Below are 18,777 nucleotides of genomic sequence, written 5' to 3' on the forward strand. Positions count from 1 at the left end.
CCCAGGTTAGTTACAATGTTTCTCCACTCTCCTGACCTCCTGTCCAGCAATAGGATGCAAGAGTGAGAGATAAAGAGGAGACAGGTTTATGGGAGGCAGTCGTTACTGTTTTGTTTGTCTATGATGGGTGAAAATTGGGGATTTTTGTGTGCTGGGAAGGAGTTGGTTGAAAGGGAAATGATGATACAAGGGAAAGAAGGATCATCAGTGGCACAAGTTCCTTGAGGACTTAAAGAGAATATATATATTCCAGAATGCATGTGGAGAGAAGAGACACCACTTTCCAGGAGCGAGATGGAGTGTCCACATCTGTAGTAGCATTGTCACTTTGATATATCTCCCTTGAATTTGCCACAAAACAAGTAGTTTTATCAAATACGTTGATGTATTTATATTTACTTCTACATCTATCCTGTATCATCTCATTATAATTTGTAAATTCGTAATTCAAAACTACAGGGTTTTTTCTATATCTATCTTAAAAGCTACTTCCGCCTTTATTTATTTTTTATTTTGTTTTACTTTTTTTTTTTTTGCGGTACGCGGGCCTCTCACTGTTGTGGCCTCTCCCTTAGCAGAGCACAGGCTCTGGATGTGCAGGCTCAGCGGCCACAGCTCACGGGCCCAGCCGCTCCACGGCATGTGGGATCTTCCCGGACCTGGGCACGAACCCATGTCCCCTGCATCAGCAGGCAGACTCTCAACCACTGCGCCACCAGGGGAAGCCCCCTCCTTTATTTTTAATCCAAATGTACATCCCTCATATGACACCACATAGTATCATGTGTCTTTTAGCATTTAAAAGAAAGATATAAAGTTGTTTATAAGGAATAACTTCAATATTATTCAAAAGATGTAAATTATTCATTTAAATATTTATTATTTAAATAGCAAGTCTGTGTAACCACAGTAATTTACATGCAGTAAGTTAACTAGACATTTTACTTTTTTCCATATTCTTCTTGAATTTTTCAAATTTATAATTTTACTCTTATAATCAGAAATGTTATATATTAGAGAAAAATATATTACTCTTAAAATCAGAAATTTTTTAAAAAAGCAAAATAAAAAATCTTGGATCTTTTTTCCGAGTCTGCCACAAACTATTCTGTGAACTTGGGCGAGTCAAATACCATTTCCTTGCCGTACTTCCTGCACCCATTTGAAAAATAAGGGAATTAAGCTAGATCATTTTAAGTCTGTTTCAAACACTTAAATGATTCTGATTTTACTATATGATTGTTCTCATTTTGAATAAGTATGTGTTGTTATATAAACTGCTGATTATTTCTTTTATGCCCATAAGTCAATAAAATTTTTAAATATTCAAGGGCTTTATGAAGAACCAAATAACAAGAGAAGGTGCTTTCTCCAAAGAGAAAACATTTGAAAAGCTCCAGGATACATTTTTTTTTTTTTTTTTTTTTTTTTTTTTTTGTGGTATGCGGGCCTCTCACTGTTGTGGCCTTTCCCGTTGCGGAACGCAGGCTCAGTGGCCACGGCTCACGGGCCTAGCCGCTCCGCGGCATGTGGGATCTTCCCGGACCGGGGCACGAACCCGTGTCCCCTGCATCGGCAGGCGGACTTTCAACCACTGCACCACCAGGGAAGCCCTCCAGGATACATTTTTAAAATGAATTATATACATGGTGGTAGAAAATGACAAAGGTCTCTCCTTCTCAGTAAGGAAAACTGAAAATTTTCAAAGACAGATGAAGTAATAAATTATCCATGTACATTTATTTACATGTTGGCTAGAACATAGAAGATATCAAGACTGCTAGAAATTTGATTTTCTGTGCTTCTTTTTATTAAATTATAATACAAATATCACAGGCAACTGGCACCATCAACTCCAGGAGGGCCTAAGGTGTTAGGTAAGCTATTGAGTGAACGAAAGACGAATGTACCCAGTAGGAATTCATTGTATAAAGTTAGCCTACAGCATGAAGCAGTCTTATTAAGAACAGGCTGGGTTTAAAATACAGCTTTCCTTTTATCAAAGCAATTTGTATCAGAGAGCAGAATCTCATCAGTATAACATATTATTACCTTGTAGAGGACCTCAAGAACAAAATCTTCATGAGAGCATGGGACTTTGTCTACTTGTTTTACTGCTGTGTCCTTCAGCGCTGATAGCAGATTGGCACATACATGGTACTTAACCAATATCTGTCAAAAAAATTAACATCCTGGACTCCTTCCTGCTCTTAGTGTAGACCAGAATATTAATGATACCTGATGTTCGAATGAGAGAATTTAATTCATCAATTACTCACTGAGTGTCCAACACATGTCAACAAAATTATCTATCACTATTGCAACTACACTTTCAAAACAAAAACTCAGTTTGAATGATCTGCAAAGTATAAATTACCTTATGAATGCAACAGAATATGTTGCTGAAAATATAAATTTGGCAAAAAAATTCAGGAGTTAACTTTATATTATAGAAGGGCCACATAATTTCTAATCTAAAATGGGTCATTATGGAAATGAAAGAGCACATCCTTAGTAATTACCCCAGGATATCAGACATTAACTTGAAGTGTCCCTGAGGAAACAGTATGTATGGTCTCTTTTACAGACACCATGCTAAAGTCTATACCTCGTGAAAGGGCATGTTTCTACAGTAGTAAAAATCCCAGTCAGTCAATTCTAGAAAATCGATTATTAAATAAGAACGGTAAAAAATAATTAAAGACATTTTGAAGAATCTGAGACCATCACTGCTGGGAAGGTACTGGCAAAATTTAACTCCATAGCAAAATGAATAGCTTTCAAGAACTGAAAAGCCAAATAGAACCTAATGCACAATGACACTGACATTCAAGACTATTTTGTGTGATGTTTAATAGGATGTTAGCTAATTGCTGTGTATAAGAAAAATGGGAACAGGGATTATTGAAAGACAACATTACTATAAGATACCCCAAACAATGTGTAATTTCTTTGCTCTTCTTATACTCATAGTTTAACCAGTAACTATACTTCCAAGATACCATGACAGAGTTCTTTCAATCACCATCATCATTATTGACACCATGAAAAAACATGCACAGAGCTTGAAGGAAGGAGTAACAAACCTTAATAGATAAGATGAAGTTGTAAAACATCAAAAAACTGGCACATAGGAGTTCATATATGATATTGAGTACAGCATATTATTTCTGCACCTTAATGATACTCCTGAAAATTGGTTGCAACTCCAAACCTGTATGCCTTTGAACATCTCTCTGCCTCAATCATCAGAAACCTTTTCTGATTCGTCTACTTAAATATGTTAAGTCCTTGGGAGGGGGGAGAAAGAGAGAGGTTCTTGTACCTCTTTTAAAAATGCCAACTATGTTTAGTCTCAGTCATTCCCAAGTTAAGATTTTTAAAAACCTGATTTAATTAAGTTGCGCTCACAATCCCCTCAAATCATCCAAATTAATGGCAGTTTCGATTTGAATTGCAAATAAAAGCAATCTTATTCCCTATTCTATAGAGAATTCTATTCTATAGTTCTATAGGACACATAATACTAGAGATCTCCTTAGAGGCTGGCATTTATTGAAATCATATTGCTCTTATTGACATTTAAACACACACTTGAACAGGCTTTACAATACCTACAGAAAAAAGAGAAAACCTAACATCATTCCACAGGTCTTCTTATTTCACCCACACAATTATTTTTTTTTGGTAGTCATTATAACTATCCCTATCTTATAATAAGAAAAGTGAGGCTTAGAGAATTTACACAGGGTTCTAACCCAGGTCTTCTGATTACAATATTTTTTTCTTCCTGATCATTACAGAGATTGCTATAGGGAAGTCCATAGGTATCAATTATCTGATTCATGAACATTAGACACTTGGACTGTGGGTTAAGTTTCTGTACAGAATGCCGTTGATTAGGGACTTATCACTGGTCATTCTAGGGTATCATAGTCTGAAAAAAGTTAAAATAAGTGCCTTCATGCATTTTTACATGTCTTAGGACATTTTTTTTCTGGCAACTCCAATCAGTAAGGAAGGAAAAAGTAGAATACATGAATTACATATTATTAGTTGCCTGGATTTTCAAAATTATACCAATATCAATAAAAGATTATACAGTCTTTTAAAAAACTTTTAAAATCAAACTGATATTTGATGGGATAAAACTGATAATTATAACAATAGTTTGATAACTTGTTCAAATAAAAGGAAAAGCTAATTGAATAGGTAGAGTAGAATCAATAAACAAAAGTATTTACACAAGCAAGGACACATCTCTGTTGCACTATACTGAACTATACCATATTACTACTTATTTAAATATACACACACATACTCATTCACTCACACTCCCCAACTATATTCTGCACTTTGAAAAACAGAAACCATGAATTTATCCATCTTTATATCACCATCCTTTGCAAAAATGTACAGGATCCTCACAACCTTATAAGGTAGGTGCTATTATACAAATGAGAAAAACCAAGGCACAGAGAACTTACATAACTTGTCCAAGGTTATATATATAGTAAGAATTGGAATCTAGATTCAGAACCAGGCATTCGACCAGAGATCCCTCTGTTCCTAACCACTTCTAAACTGCCCCACAGAGTTAAGGGATAATTAAGTAGTAATTGACATAGTTTTCCTTATTATTAGCTCTGCTTTTCATTGTGTAAAAATAAACATTCTGAAAATAAACACCTTAAATACTTTGCTAGTGATACACTTTCTGGGCAGGTTCAGAAAGCAATGAGAGAGACTGCTACATTGACCTTCATTCTTGCCCACAAAGAAAATTGTTAGTAACATTAAAATAAAAAAACCTTGGGAGAAAAAAATAATTATCAAGCTCTAACTGTAGAGGAGGATAATGCAGGGCATAGGAAATCACAATGTGACCCTGAAAACTGCTAATGAGCCTTTAGACCACAAGAGTGGGCCTAGTGTTTTCAGAGCACAGATTTAGCCCTGCTTCTGCCTGCGTTCCTTAGACCTTCCAAGGAGCAGTCTCTTAAATTCTAGGTGTCAGGGTTGTAACACCACAGATAAAGGGGAATAAACTCAAATGAGAACCATAGGGCTCAAAACTACTGCTTTTCTAGGTTTTTTGAGGAGATGTGACCATACATTATGCAATAAGACTAAACACTTAAACTCTAATTTTATACTAATATATAGTGATATATAGCATTTCCATAATGAACATTAATAAGAATGTTGAACTAGAGTTCAAGAGTATAGGTTTATTGTCTGCATATGGTAAGTGCACGACACGTGTTTGAGAAAGAAACAGTAAGAAAACTGAAGGAGAAACTGGACAATAACTCATCCCGAAAAGGAAAAACTAACCATCCTTCTGCTTTTACTCTTTTGCCTTCCCAAAACTGAACTGATTCTGTAAATTCAACAACTTGTTGACTATGTCCCTTAGTTCTGACCACTAAGTAAAAGCTAGAAAATCTAGCATTAGGTACAGGATTTATTAGCAAATAGTAGCTGCAAGATCCTTCTCTTTCAGCATCCCATGGATTTCAGTGGGTTGTAAACAGGAGATGTGTAACCAGGACTGAAGAAACTGAAATACCTTAAGTGTCAGGATAGTCAGGATCTAGTGAGACTGTTAAGCAACACTCTGCAATTGCCAAATCAATAAGCATTAATTTCCACATAAAATAGGTGACATATTTAATAATATACCTAGGGGAAACGGAAACATTTAGTCTAATAATAATTTTTAGTGACTCGCACTTACAAAGGCATTTTAATAATGTCAAGACCCTACATTCATCTAGTACTTTACTGTTTTAGAATTGCTTTTGCATGCATTACCTTAAGTGATCTGTATTGTTACATAAATAGAAAAATATAGGGAAAATATTAATCTAGGTATTATAGCTAGGTCAATAACTTTCAGAGTGATTTATAAAATACTAAAGTAAAACTATGTGTGCATATCTAAAAAATGAACCAGATAAACTATTTATGGGCATAATATACGGAAAAACATTCTATTCCTACAGCCAAACAGCAATAGCATGTGCAGTGATTATTCAATTTGGGCACAGTGATTAAGAACATGGGCTCTCAAGTCAGAATCTTTGGATTGAATCCCATTTTTGCTCCTTCTTAGTCATGTGACTTTGACAAAATGAAGATAATAATACCAAAGGATTGATTTGAAGATTAAATGAAATAATGCCTGCATAGTACATAGTGTAGCACATGGCATATAAGTCATTACCCAGTGAATATTAGCCATTAATCCTCATCATTTTGTTCTTCTTTTTGTGTCAGTAACCAGTTATAAAGCCATGTCATTGCTCATTAACAGTAAGACACGTTATCATCAATGTTATGAAAATACTCATTAAGTTCCTAAATGTACTTGATATTGCTCTTGATATTGAGCATGTTTTAAGAGTTAAGTTTAAAAAAATGTTAGAATATGCAAACTTTTTAGGCCAGTTTCATCTATTCCTTTGCCATTTTACAAATAAGTGATTCTCAATCAAAACCTTATAGTTTTATTGTGTAAGAATAGATCCCAATATTTAACCCCATTTTGCTAATCAAGAGTTAATTTTGGAACAAGAATCATACGATTATGATATCAAAAATTGTCAGCATGAAGGAGAATGCTTCATTGCTTTTATCTAATTTATCACTGTTATTCAGATGCAAATGGCTTTCAGTTACCATGTCTCAAACCATGATGCTAAAGAAACATTTTTTCTTTAATTAAGATGTTCCCCATTTACTCATTCACTCTCTAGCTCTTAAAAATCATTTTCTGAACAGAAGAAGCTGGACAGATCCTATTTTTACTGTATTTGAGAAACATTTATTCCTTAAGTGGGCATAATTCATCTCTCAGTATTTGTAAGATTCAGAAATCTCTTTTTAAATACTGGGTTAGAAGAAGATACCATCATTGAGATAACTGGAGACTTCAGCAGGGAAAAAAACTGGTCAATTATAACAGCACAATACATTGGCTAAAAAAAAATTCAAACCGGCCCTACCCAAATCTACGTAACCAATCCTGTAATTTAAGATACAATATTTGTGTTAATTAAATTCAAAACCACTACAATGTGAACTCAGATATCAGGTTTCCATTTTTTCTTCATCAAAACCAAAATTATTTTAAAGAATACTAATATAAATGATAATTTATTAGTAGTTGATTACATCCTTATTGGGTAGTGGAAAAAAAATACACCTCACTAAGTCCAGTCCCCTTGTTTTCAACCATAAAATAGGAATCCTACATACACACAGTGTTGGATCACGTAAGTGAATTTAATTTATGTTAGCCCTGTAAAATTGTATAATCCTATCTGGCTGATTTTAAAAGTACCGATTATTTGGTGGACTGGAAAAATTATTGAACCAGTCTTTCTGAATTCCGGATACCAGTCTCAGCTGTCCCAGAAAACTGATAGAACATACTCTTGGGTAAGATATTTTTCCCCTCTAAGACTTTTACAAAATATGGACTTTAGCTGATTTCCAGTACTAAAATTTCTATTTTCCTAGTTATAAAAAGCAAAGATGTATATATTTTCTAGTTATTCCATTCCTTTCTAATAACATGTACTGGGCAAACACTATGAAATATAATTTTTAAAATCTAAACACAGCTTGCAAACATATTAACAAGAATATCATTGTTTGCAAAGAAATTAATTTCCACTTAGCAGTAAGTACAGTAGCCAAAAGTGTAAACTTAAATAGATGAGTAGCATAAAATCAACCATATTTTGGCATAATGTTATCAGATTATATCAAAATCACATAGAAATACACTCTTAAAAGATTACTATACTAGTTTGTAGATTAAAAATACATATCTCAAAGAATAACATAAGACTCAGGATTCCATATTTCCTGATTTATTATGCTTTATAGAGCATTTCAACATTAATTGCTTACTTCTTCCAAGTAATTAATTCTTTCATATCATTAACAGTAGAGCTTGATACTGTAATTTGCTTATCCTAGCTGCTTTACAATTAATCTACATCAATTTCATTTATTTTTAAGTTTTAAAACACCAGGCTAAGTTGGCTTAATTCCACACTTGATGAATAAAAGAATTTACAATTCCCTACAACTGGTTATTTAAGAAACATAATGCAACAAGCATTTACTCTGAGCTTGATAGTGAAGGGCCAGTGAAATGAAAGACAAGACTGACAAGGCAAAACTGACATCATCTGGAACACTGTGGTAATCGTTGACAACAATAGTAACTGGAATTTGTTAACCCTCCCTCTACAACTTACAATGCACTTTTAACTCATTAATTAGAACACTGATTTAAAACTTAGGAGCATAATGTTATTCTTAGAGCTAGAGGTGGAGGGTGAATTCAACATGGTCTCTGTCCCCAGGGGGCTTTCAGTCTAGTGGTAAAGATATGCACACATGTGGCCCTACAGCAATGTTGACTGCCACACATGCAATAATGGAAGTACAAAGAGAAGGATGGAAAAGTGAAAGGTTCTGGCCACAATGATTTGAAAAGATTTCATAGAAGAGGGAACATTTAACCTGGTCCCTGAAGCAAAGAAGGATTTCAAATGTTTAAAGAAGGGGGCGGGGGGGGTGATGGAGGAGTATTCCATACATCTCTGTGCTGGCAGTGTATTGAATTTTCACAGATAAGAAAAAATAGAGACATTAACATGATCTGACCAAGGTTAGAACAAGAGAAAGAATCAGAGCCACTCCTTGAACTTTTCACTCCTGGGTCAAATGGTTCCTGCTCTATCAAATTGCTTCCTTCCTGAGGTAAGACAAGGTTTCTCTGTCTTCACAACCATCTCCACCCTCCATTTATTCCCTTATGTTGCCACACCCTTTGCAGGACCTTGCTAAAATGTCCAGAGAAAAACACAGAGGCAGCCACGTCTTCATAAAACACATTCCATTTCAGCTTGTGTCTCAAAACAAAATGAACACATCTAGGTCTATTTGGGGGCACCCTTTCCTCACCATTCTCCAACATTTCAAAGGAAAGGGAACTGTGCTTTCGCCACATGGCAGCCTCAATAAAATTGTGCTCCATTCCTCTAAACCTTCCGTTTTTCTCTTTCAGTTTTGTCAAGTGTTCCCAATTCCAAGAAATCGTAATTCAGAACATGGGGGAGGTTGAAGCGTTTTGGCGCAGGAGGTCGTGCAGATGTTATTCCTTAAGGAAGATGATCATGATTGCCTATGAGACTAATGGCTGTGAGTCGGCTAGGAGCCAAAAGTTCTCTTACAGCAGAATGTATAAACCATTCTCCTACTGAAAGAAGGCCCCCAGTAGGATAATATATTATTACACATGATTCAAATTACAGGATCTGCAGCAGGGGAGCTCATGACTGATTCAGGACAGTCGCTCCCTGAATGCTGATGATGGGATGATGGAATGCCTCATGAATTAAAAGGGCCGTGGTTTAGTGTCTAAATCCTTCACATGCTTTAAAAAGTGTCTCTGCCTATCATGGTACTCTTTAAGCTTCTTAAACGAATCATGCACTGTTATGAAACCCTTGTCGATGTTTTTAAAATTCCATGTCTCTGAATAATTATATTCAAAATATTCTTTGAAAAATAAGACAATGAAACTACCTTCTCTGCTAGAAAACTCTATCCCTTTAATGCCAATATGCAATAAAGATATGGCTTAAGAGAAATCACATTTAAGTGTGACCCAGTTTCCGCTCTTTGGGATTCTCTAAAGCAACCTGAAAATCTTCACATGTCATATGTTCCAGCCTTTTTAAGTTATCTATAGAACAAATGAGTTTATCTCTGACAAACAAGACAAAATTGTGTTTCCAAAGGTTTTCTGATGATTATATGAACTCATTGCTGAATATTATTTCACTTGGTCTATTTTGGTTATATAACAAAGCAATACATTTGCTAAAGGTATTACACTGGGAATGGAGATCAAGCATTTTTATAGAAACACTAAGGTAGATGTTACATATTACGCATTCTGAAAAACAAACTGCTGCGATATATTCTGAAATAATATGTGAACTAGTCCCTTAACTTCTTTTCAAACTGGTTCTTGCATTCAGTTTTTCTAGTAAATGGATGCAAATCAGGTGCATTGTGCTAAGATGGGAAGAGAGAGATTTGTCCAGAAATGACCTCAGTTCTATTCATTAATAAAATGACACATTGGCTGAGAGCAGTGAAGAATAAAATATAACAAGAGTTGAACTTTCCTCCCTGGAACAGATGCACATAAGCACTTTTTGGAAAAAACACTATATGTAAAAATGGCCACTGCAGCATAATACATGGAAACATTAAAGGAAGCTCTAAGATGCAGATTGCTCGGAAAAATTGCAACTTCCATGGCAATGCACCCTCTTATTCTCCATTACCTTGCACAATTCTGAATCCCAACTTGCCGAAAGCATGCTATTCTTAAGGGGGGAGTGGGGTTCAGATACAATAAGCAAAGGTTTAATTTTTTCTAAGGTTTTTTAGAAGAAGGTAATATTGCAAGGTCAAAACAAAATAGAATTGTACCCAGAATTACTTTCAGTGACAGCAGACACCAATGGGGGGGAAAAAAACGTGGAGGCTGTCAGAGAGAATACAGCCACATTTTTGCATAGCAGTTTAAATTATGCCGGCAGAATAATTAATGGAAGGACCTAATACGGGGAGGGGGGTAACAGGAAAGGGGGGAGGCTATGTTAAACAAAGTTCATTACTGCATGATGTAAATGAGTTTCTCACCAGTGATGTCACTGATTGGCTGAGCTGCAAAGCTGGCTTCGAGCATGGCCGGATTGGCTGCTAGCTCTTCTGGTGCCTGCCTGCTTGGGCAGCGGTTGAACCAGATACTTTCTGTCTCTCTTGTTGTCGTTTGAAGCAAATCTTGTTCAGCCCAGCTGTGTCTCCATAGTAGTGGCACCCTAAGAGAGTCTCCCTCCTGCTTCCCACAGCCCGTGTGAGGCGGTCGCCGCTGTGAAATACCAGCACTTGGCACCAAGCCCAGACAGCGTTCTCAGATCCATCTATAACACACACATACAAAAAGAAAAATAAAAAAAAAAAAAGCAGTTCTTTCATCTGAATTGCATCCTAAGGAGGATTAAGAAGGCTTCTATTGCTACTGATTTGTGTCCTTTCAATTTGATGGCTAAAACAGGTTTTGAAATACAGTATCCTCTCATCTGAAGTAGAACACCATTGGTTCAAATTAGTTTAAAAAGATAGGGGGAACCCCCCTCTCCCATGTTTACCTTGATTACAGAAAAATAATTCTTCATTTCCCTCCTAAGCACCGTAACTGATGTTTTTGGTCCTCTCCCAGAATTTTAAACTCTCATCAGATTTCTAATTATATCCGAGTCATTATTTTCAGGTTAAGACAAGGGATCTTAATTAGCATTCTTTTTTAGCTATGCGAAATGAGACAGGGCATGAAACAGAAACGATCTATGGAGAGCCAGAGAGAAAGAGAAAGAAAAAAAATCTGTGCAGCTTTTACAGTTGAGCTGACATCCCCACCTTCCCCACTCTCCCTCCACCCCCCTTGCAAAAAAGAATGCAGTCATATGAACTTTACCAGACAATGGAGTACCTACAGGCTCTCCCCTAGACAAGTCCTTTATAACCAGCCAGTGCTATGTGCTGCAGACAGTGGCCAATCGGCAGCTTCCTTTCTGCAGCAGGGACACAATAGGTGCATTGGCCACACTGTCCTCCTAGCCCCTGACAGCAGTTCAGGTTCATTTATTGTACACTGGAAGGCACATATGTCTTTAATATTCACTGTGAAATTATCAGTGAGGCTGTCTTTATTTCGCCATAATTACATCAACCTAATTACCGCGCCTGAGCTGCAATAGCACTGTTTGCACGGAGTGGCGCATGGGCATGCAAGCCGTAAAAATATGCATGAACATGCTTGCTTATTTCAGTAATAAAATCCCCCAATTATTTCTTTCCCAGAGCTTAATGCTTCCCCCAGAACACTCTCGTGGATATAGTCATCACTTCTTCCTTTCAGAAGAAAAAAAGTGTTCATATACATTCATGTGTGTGTATGTGTATATGCATATGCATATAATTTAAACACTGTTTTAGTCATTTATTGGGGTAAGGTATGGGAGTGGAACCTAGTCAGCAAATAAAAGGTTATTGAGCATCTAAGGCATTTTCCCCCTTATCACTAGGCATTAGAGTGAAATAATAAGTGTATCTGCACGCATCACCACAGCTGTGCCTAGATGCCGATTTATTTGGAGTCCAACTGTCTTGAGCATCTGCATATGTCTCATTTATGAATTTCCATGTTACATAATTACAGCGTTTTTGGCAACACTGACTCAAATGCTTGAAAAATTAAATCTTTGCTTTTCGTGTATTAGTCGAACAGAGATGGGTACAGTCTGAAGTGGGAACCGCCTGCTGATTTTTTTAATATATAATGCATGTTGCATTTACATATTCATGAACAGAATAGCTGTTATGACCGCTGATTCTGCAGCAGGAGATGAAAAGGCAGGATTCAGCATACAGAGTGTATTAATTTCTAGGGGAAGAACGGCAGCATATGATGACCAGGAAGAGAAGATGCTTGGGGTTTCATTTGGGGGTTACCTCATTGTATAATAAAGGATCTGGGTAGACAACCTATCAAACAATGTGTAAGTATAATGAACCTAGAAAGTAAAACCAATTTGCATTGTTCATGGTCATTCAGCCACACAGTAAAGAAATAAGCATTTTGAAATGGAGATTTCTGGCTTGAGTGTTTGCAAGTAAATAAAATTGTATTTTGTTTTCTGCCTACTAATTTTAATAGAATATTATTAAAATGATGTGTGCTCAGCAACTCTGTATTTTCTCATTATTTTATAATTTACATATTTCTTGTTCCATATCAAAAAGCTAAGCTTTAAGCATTGATTATATTCTAGGATGGAATTTTACCAATTTTTACCTATTTTTATTGATATATTTTTATTTTTAGCTCATGATTCTCTAATTAGGAATGGAATTCATAATTACAGTGGGTATATTAGGAGAAACAGTAACTCATCTATATCCATATAGATGAATGTATATAACATATAATCCACCACATTAGAGAGAAAGAATCCCAATAATGTTATTATCAATTTATAATTTATCATCCCCTTATTATTAATGTTTGCAAGATTTGTATTATAAAATGTATTCATGCTGACTTTGTATTTTATAAGGTTTTTTTTTTTTTAAAGTACAGCTCTTCTATCTACACTTTCCCAAAATCAAGTTTTGGTAGGAGGGATAAGTGAGGCAAATTCCTAACTAGACCAGTAAGAGATCAAAAGGCTCGATTATAAAAAACACAAACAATATAAGAAAATGCAACATCTATAATTCTGAACTGCTACATATATTGAAATCAAAACACCTAAACTCAAAGATGTAATTTGATTACTTGATATATAAAGTAAGCTGCTTCTTCTCTAAGTGATTGCAAAACAACTTAAGAAGCTACTTGCCGCACCTTGTTGATGGTTTTCCTATCAAAAGCCAGTCTTTCTAAATCTTCAAGTAAATCATGAAAATTTTACTGGTAATCAAATTAAAATATGTAAACCTCATCTACACCTCTCTCTCTTGTCCCCTTCTCCCTCCTTCCCTCTCTCTCTTTCTCCCTCCCTCCCTACCTCTCTCTCTCTCTCTCTCTCTCTCACACACACACACACACACACACACACACAAACAGAAATACACATATATAAAATCATGACTGTCCTTTTATTGTAAGAATTAGCAATTCTTCTACCTAGTTATCTCAATTTTTGATCTGTCATTGCACAAAAAAGCTTACAAAAATCAAAAAGGTAATACTTAATTGCTTGTTATCCATTTTGCTAAGTAAAAATCAAAACATAGGAGAAGCTCTCATAATATCACATACATTTAGATTCCACTAACACAGAATGCACTTGGAAATTCACTGTTATACAAAGGATTTTGATGAATATATTAATTTTATTAACTAGTTTAGTGGATAGTCCATATCTGACCTCCTTAAATAAATAGGGATTTGCAAACAATGATCACTAGAAATAAAAGAGGCCTTTCTTAAGTACTACAATTCATTAAACCACGCAAGGCTTCCTACTCCCTATTATAACATTCTGTCGTGGTTTGAGTTACTAGATATATTTGAAGACAAGGTTGCGTTTTTTATAATATTTTAGTATTAGGCTTTACTATTCTCATACTTAAAATACAAAATGTAACTGTGAGATATTAACATACTACCCAAACCAAAGTAATTTTGCAATAAAATCTTATCCGGAATCACTGAATGAGAAAACTTAGACCTAAGCTGTATCTTAGAGATTGAATCCATTAATTTTAGACATGACAACTAAAGAAAATTAGTAACTAGTTAGTGTATTTCCACCCATCACACTGCCATCCTATATTAAAAATATGGTTCTGGGGCTTCCCTGGTGGCGCAGTGGTTGAGAGTCTGCCTGCCGATGCAGGGACACGGGTTCGTGCCCCGGTCCGGGAGGATCCCACATGCCGCGGAGCGGCTGGGCCCGGGAGCCATGGCCGCTGAGCCTGCGCGTCCGGAGCCTGTGCTCCGCAACGGGAGAGGCCACAGCAGTGAGAGGCCCGCGTACCGCAAAAAAAAAAAAAAAAAAAAAAAAAAAAATATGGTTCTGACCTGCTGACAGGATATTCTTAATTAGTTGAGTTTTACCAAAGATAAGGAATTTATGGTATCCTCCCATAAGATCAAAGCCATGCATTTATAACATAACGAATGGAGAATATGATTGTCATCTGTGTTCCGACAATGGAATTAACTTCTTTATAAAGATCAAAAGCATAACCTTAGACTTATAATCACAATGATCTCACCAAGAGAGTCAACTCAGCACAAATTGGCTGTAAGAATGTGAAATAGCAGCCAATCACATTAACCTTATAAATAATAAAGGGCATTCTATATGCAGAGCCAACTTAGAGAGAGATGCAAAAATAATACATTAAAAAGTAACTTGTCAATCTCCTGATGTGACTCATTCTTTTTAAAAAATTAAGCCATTTTAATAAGTATGGAAAATATTCATAGTGTAATCAACATCAAGAAACCACTGTTTATGTCTTTGTCTACACATGACAAGCATCCAGATGCCAAAACAAGATGCAGTTAACCATCAGAATAGTTCTAAATATCTGGCTGTTTTTGTGCCCATAAACTCACAACTTAAAATGTCAGTGTTTATATGCTGGATTCAAAATGAGTATTCTTGAAGTCTTTAATAATGATCATCTTTATGGGATATACAGGAGATCCTGTGTTTATGAGAAACACAGGATTTTTAAAGGTGCCAATTTTGGATCACGCAGTGCATAAATCTGTTTCCAAATAATACTTTTTAGAGCTTAGTTATGATTAATCTCATTTATATTGACCTCAAAAATGTTAGCAGTGCATACCCTACGAAGAAAATACTTAATACCTCAGTTTTTAAAACTTGTTTCTCTTGCAACATTTCCATTTGTTTTTTAACATCTTTATTGGAGTATAATTGCTTTACAATGGTATGTTAGTTTCTGCTGTATAACAAAGTGAATCAGCTATACATATACATATATCCCCATATCCCCTCCCTCTTGCGTCTCCCTCCCACCCTCCCTATCCCACCCCTCTAGGTGGTCACAAAGCACCAAGCTGATCTCCCTGTGCTATGTGGCTGCTTCCCACTAGCTATCTATTTTACATTTGGGAGTGTATATATGTCCATGCCACTCTCTCCCTTCATCCCAGCTTACCCTTCCATTTCCCCGCATCCTCAAGTCCATTCTCCACATCTGTGTCTTTATTCCTGTCCTGCCCCTAGGTTCTTCAGAACCTTTTTTTTTTTTCTAGATTCTGTATATATGTGTTAACATACAGTATTTGTTTTTCTTTTTCTGACTTACTTCACTCTGTATGACAGTCTCTAGGTCCAACCACATCACTACAAATAACTCAATTTCGTTTCTCTTTATGGCTAAGTAATATTCCACTGTATATATGTGCCACATCTTCTTTATCCATTCATCTGTCGATGAACACTTTTAGGTTGTTTTCATGTCCTGGCTATTGTAAATAGAGCTGCAGTGACATTGGACTCTTTCTGAATTAAGGTGCACTTCATGAAGAAAACATAACAAATTATGACATCTAAATACCCAAAAGAAAAGCTTCAAGCAGATTAATCACCTAAGAGAAATGTTCTATTAGAAAAAAACAGCCACAGATTTCAGCAACTGTTAGCATGATGCTTTATAATTATTATTTTTTGGCTTCTATTTACAAGGAATAGCAGAAGTCTTGGAAAGAGAAATGAAAATCTTTCATCTGAGTTGTCACCAAGCATCTAGAATTATCTCACAGTCTTTGGATAATGATTTTCTTCTAAGTAAAGATTGTTTTTAACATCTAGGAAGAATAACAAATGTTCCACTCAAGCCATGAGATAAATCCAAAATTATATTATGCAGTGGTTGCCTAATCTGTCATTAATAAAAAAGGTATCAAATTGTATCTCATAATATAAATGTAGTGAAGTAAAAAAATTATGTGTACTACAGCACAGATGTCCAAAGAAAACATGATTTCTCCATTTTAAAAGTGATCTAGGGGAGACCTTCAAGATGGCGGAGGAGAAAGACGTGGAGATCAACTTTCTCCCCACACATACATCAGAAATACATCTACATGTGGAACGACTCTTACAGAACACCTACTGAACCCTGGCAGAAGACCTCAGACTTCCCAAAAGGCAAGAAAATCCCCACGTACCTCAGTAGGGCAAAAGAAAAAAGAATAAAAAGAAACAAAGAATAGGGACGGGACCTGCAACAGTGGCAGGGAGCTGTGAAGGAGGAAAGGTTTCCACACACTAGGAAGGCCCTTCGCGGGTGAAGACTGCGGGTGGCGGAGGGGGGAAGCTTCGAAGCCACGGGGAGAGCACAGCAACAGGAGTGCGGAGGGCAAAGCAGAGAGATTCCCGCACAGAGGATCGGTGCCGACCGGCACTCACCAGCCCGAGAGGCTTGTCTGCTCACCCGCCAGGGCGGGCGGGACTGGGAGCTGAGGCTTGGGCTTTGGTCAGAGTGCAGGGAGAGGACTGGGGCTGGCTGCGTGAACACAGCCTGAAGGGGCTAGTGTGCCACAGCTAGCCAGGAGGGAGTCCGGGAAAAAGTCTGTACCTGCCTAAGAGGCAAGAAACCATTGTTTCAGGGTGCACGAGGAGGGGATTCAGAGCACCACCTAAATGAGCTCCAGAGACGGGCGCGAGCCGCGGCTATCAGCATGGACCCCAGAGACGGGCATGAGACGCTAAGGCTGCTACTGCAGCCACCAAGAAGCCTGTGTGCAAGCACAGGTCACTAACCACACCTCCCTTCCGGGGAGCCTGTGCAGCCCGCCACTGCCAGGGTCCCATGATCCAGGGACAACTGCCCTGGGAGAACGCAGCACGATTCACCTCACACTGGTGCAACGTCCCGCCGGCCTCTGCCGCCCCGCACTCCATACCCCTCCCTCCCCCCGGCCTGAGTGAGCCAGAATCCCCAAAGCAGCTGCTACTTTAACTCCATCCCGTCTGAGCGAAGAACAGATGCTCTCCAGCGACCTACACGCAGAGGCGGGGCCAAATCCAAAGCTAAGCGGGGGAGCTGTGAGAACAAAGAAGAGAAAAGGAAATCTCTCCCAGCTGCCTCAGAAGCAGCGGATTAAAGCTCCACAATCAACTTGATGTACCCCGCATCTGTGGAATACACGAATAGACAACGAATCATCCCAAATTGAGGAGGTGGACTGTGAGAGCAAGATTTATTATTTTTTCCCCTTTTCCTCTTTTTGTGAGTGTGTATGTGTACACTTCTGTGTGAGATTTTGTCTGTATAGCTTTGCTTCCACCATTTGTCCTAGGGTTCTATCCGTCCGTTTTAGGGTGTTTTTTGTTTGTTTTGTTTTCTTTGTTTTTTAAAATTTTTTTTCTTAATAATTATTTTTTATTTTAATAACTTTATTTTATCTTACTTTATTTTATTTTATCTTCGTTCTTTCCTTTTTCCGTCCTTCCCTCCTCCCCCCTCCTTTCTTTCTTTCTTTCTTTTCTTTCTTTTTTCTTTCTTTCTTACTTTTTCTCCCTTTTATTCTGAGCCATGTGGATGAAAGGCTCTTGGTGCTACACCCATGAGTCAGTGCTGTGCCTCTGAGGTGGGAGAGCCAACTTCAGGACATTGGTCCACAAGAGACCTCCCAGCTCCAAATAATATCAAACAGTGAAAATCTCCCAGAATTCTCCATCTCAACACCAGCACCAAGCTTCACTCAACGACCAGCAAGCTACAGTGCTGGACCCCTATGCCAAACAACTAGCAAGACAGGAACACAACCCCACCCATTAACAGAGAGGCTGCCAAAAATCATAATGAGTCCACAGACACCCCAAAACACACCACCAGACATGAACCTGCCTACCAGAAAGACAAGATCCAGCTTCATCCACCAGAACACAGGCACTAGTCCCCTCCACAAGGAAGCCTACACAACCCACTGAACCAACTTTAGCCACTGGGGACAGACACCAAAAACAATGGGAACTATGAACCTGCAGCCTGCAAAAAGGAGACCCCAAACACAGTAAGATGAGCAAAATGAGAAGACAGAAAAACACACAGCAGATGAAGGAGCAAGATAAAAACCCACCAGACCTAACAAATGAAGAGGAAATAGGCAGTCTACCT

At 37.3% G+C, this 18,777-nt stretch overlaps 1 long non-coding RNA gene across 3 annotated transcripts in view; it reads right to left on the minus strand.

Moving 5' to 3' along the window:
- LOC115864267 (uncharacterized) overlaps window positions 1-11,674 on the minus strand; it is a 481,059-nt gene extending 469,385 nt beyond the window's left edge. For 2 of the 3 annotated variants that reach the window (XR_009563675.1, XR_009563673.1), the window contains exons 1-2: window positions 11,579-11,674; window positions 10,744-11,024 (exon numbers count right to left, since the gene is read on the minus strand). This is a non-coding gene — a long non-coding RNA (uncharacterized lncRNA). Of the gene's footprint in view, window positions 1-10,743; window positions 11,025-11,252; window positions 11,388-11,578 lie in introns of those variants that run through there. The other variant, XR_009563674.1, reaches the window with a different exon arrangement.
- Window positions 11,675-18,777: the final 7,103 nt, after the last annotated feature.

Source organism: Globicephala melas, chromosome 4 (genome assembly GCF_963455315.2).
Source record: "Globicephala melas chromosome 4, mGloMel1.2, whole genome shotgun sequence".
Taxonomy (NCBI): domain Eukaryota; kingdom Metazoa; phylum Chordata; class Mammalia; order Artiodactyla; family Delphinidae; genus Globicephala; species Globicephala melas.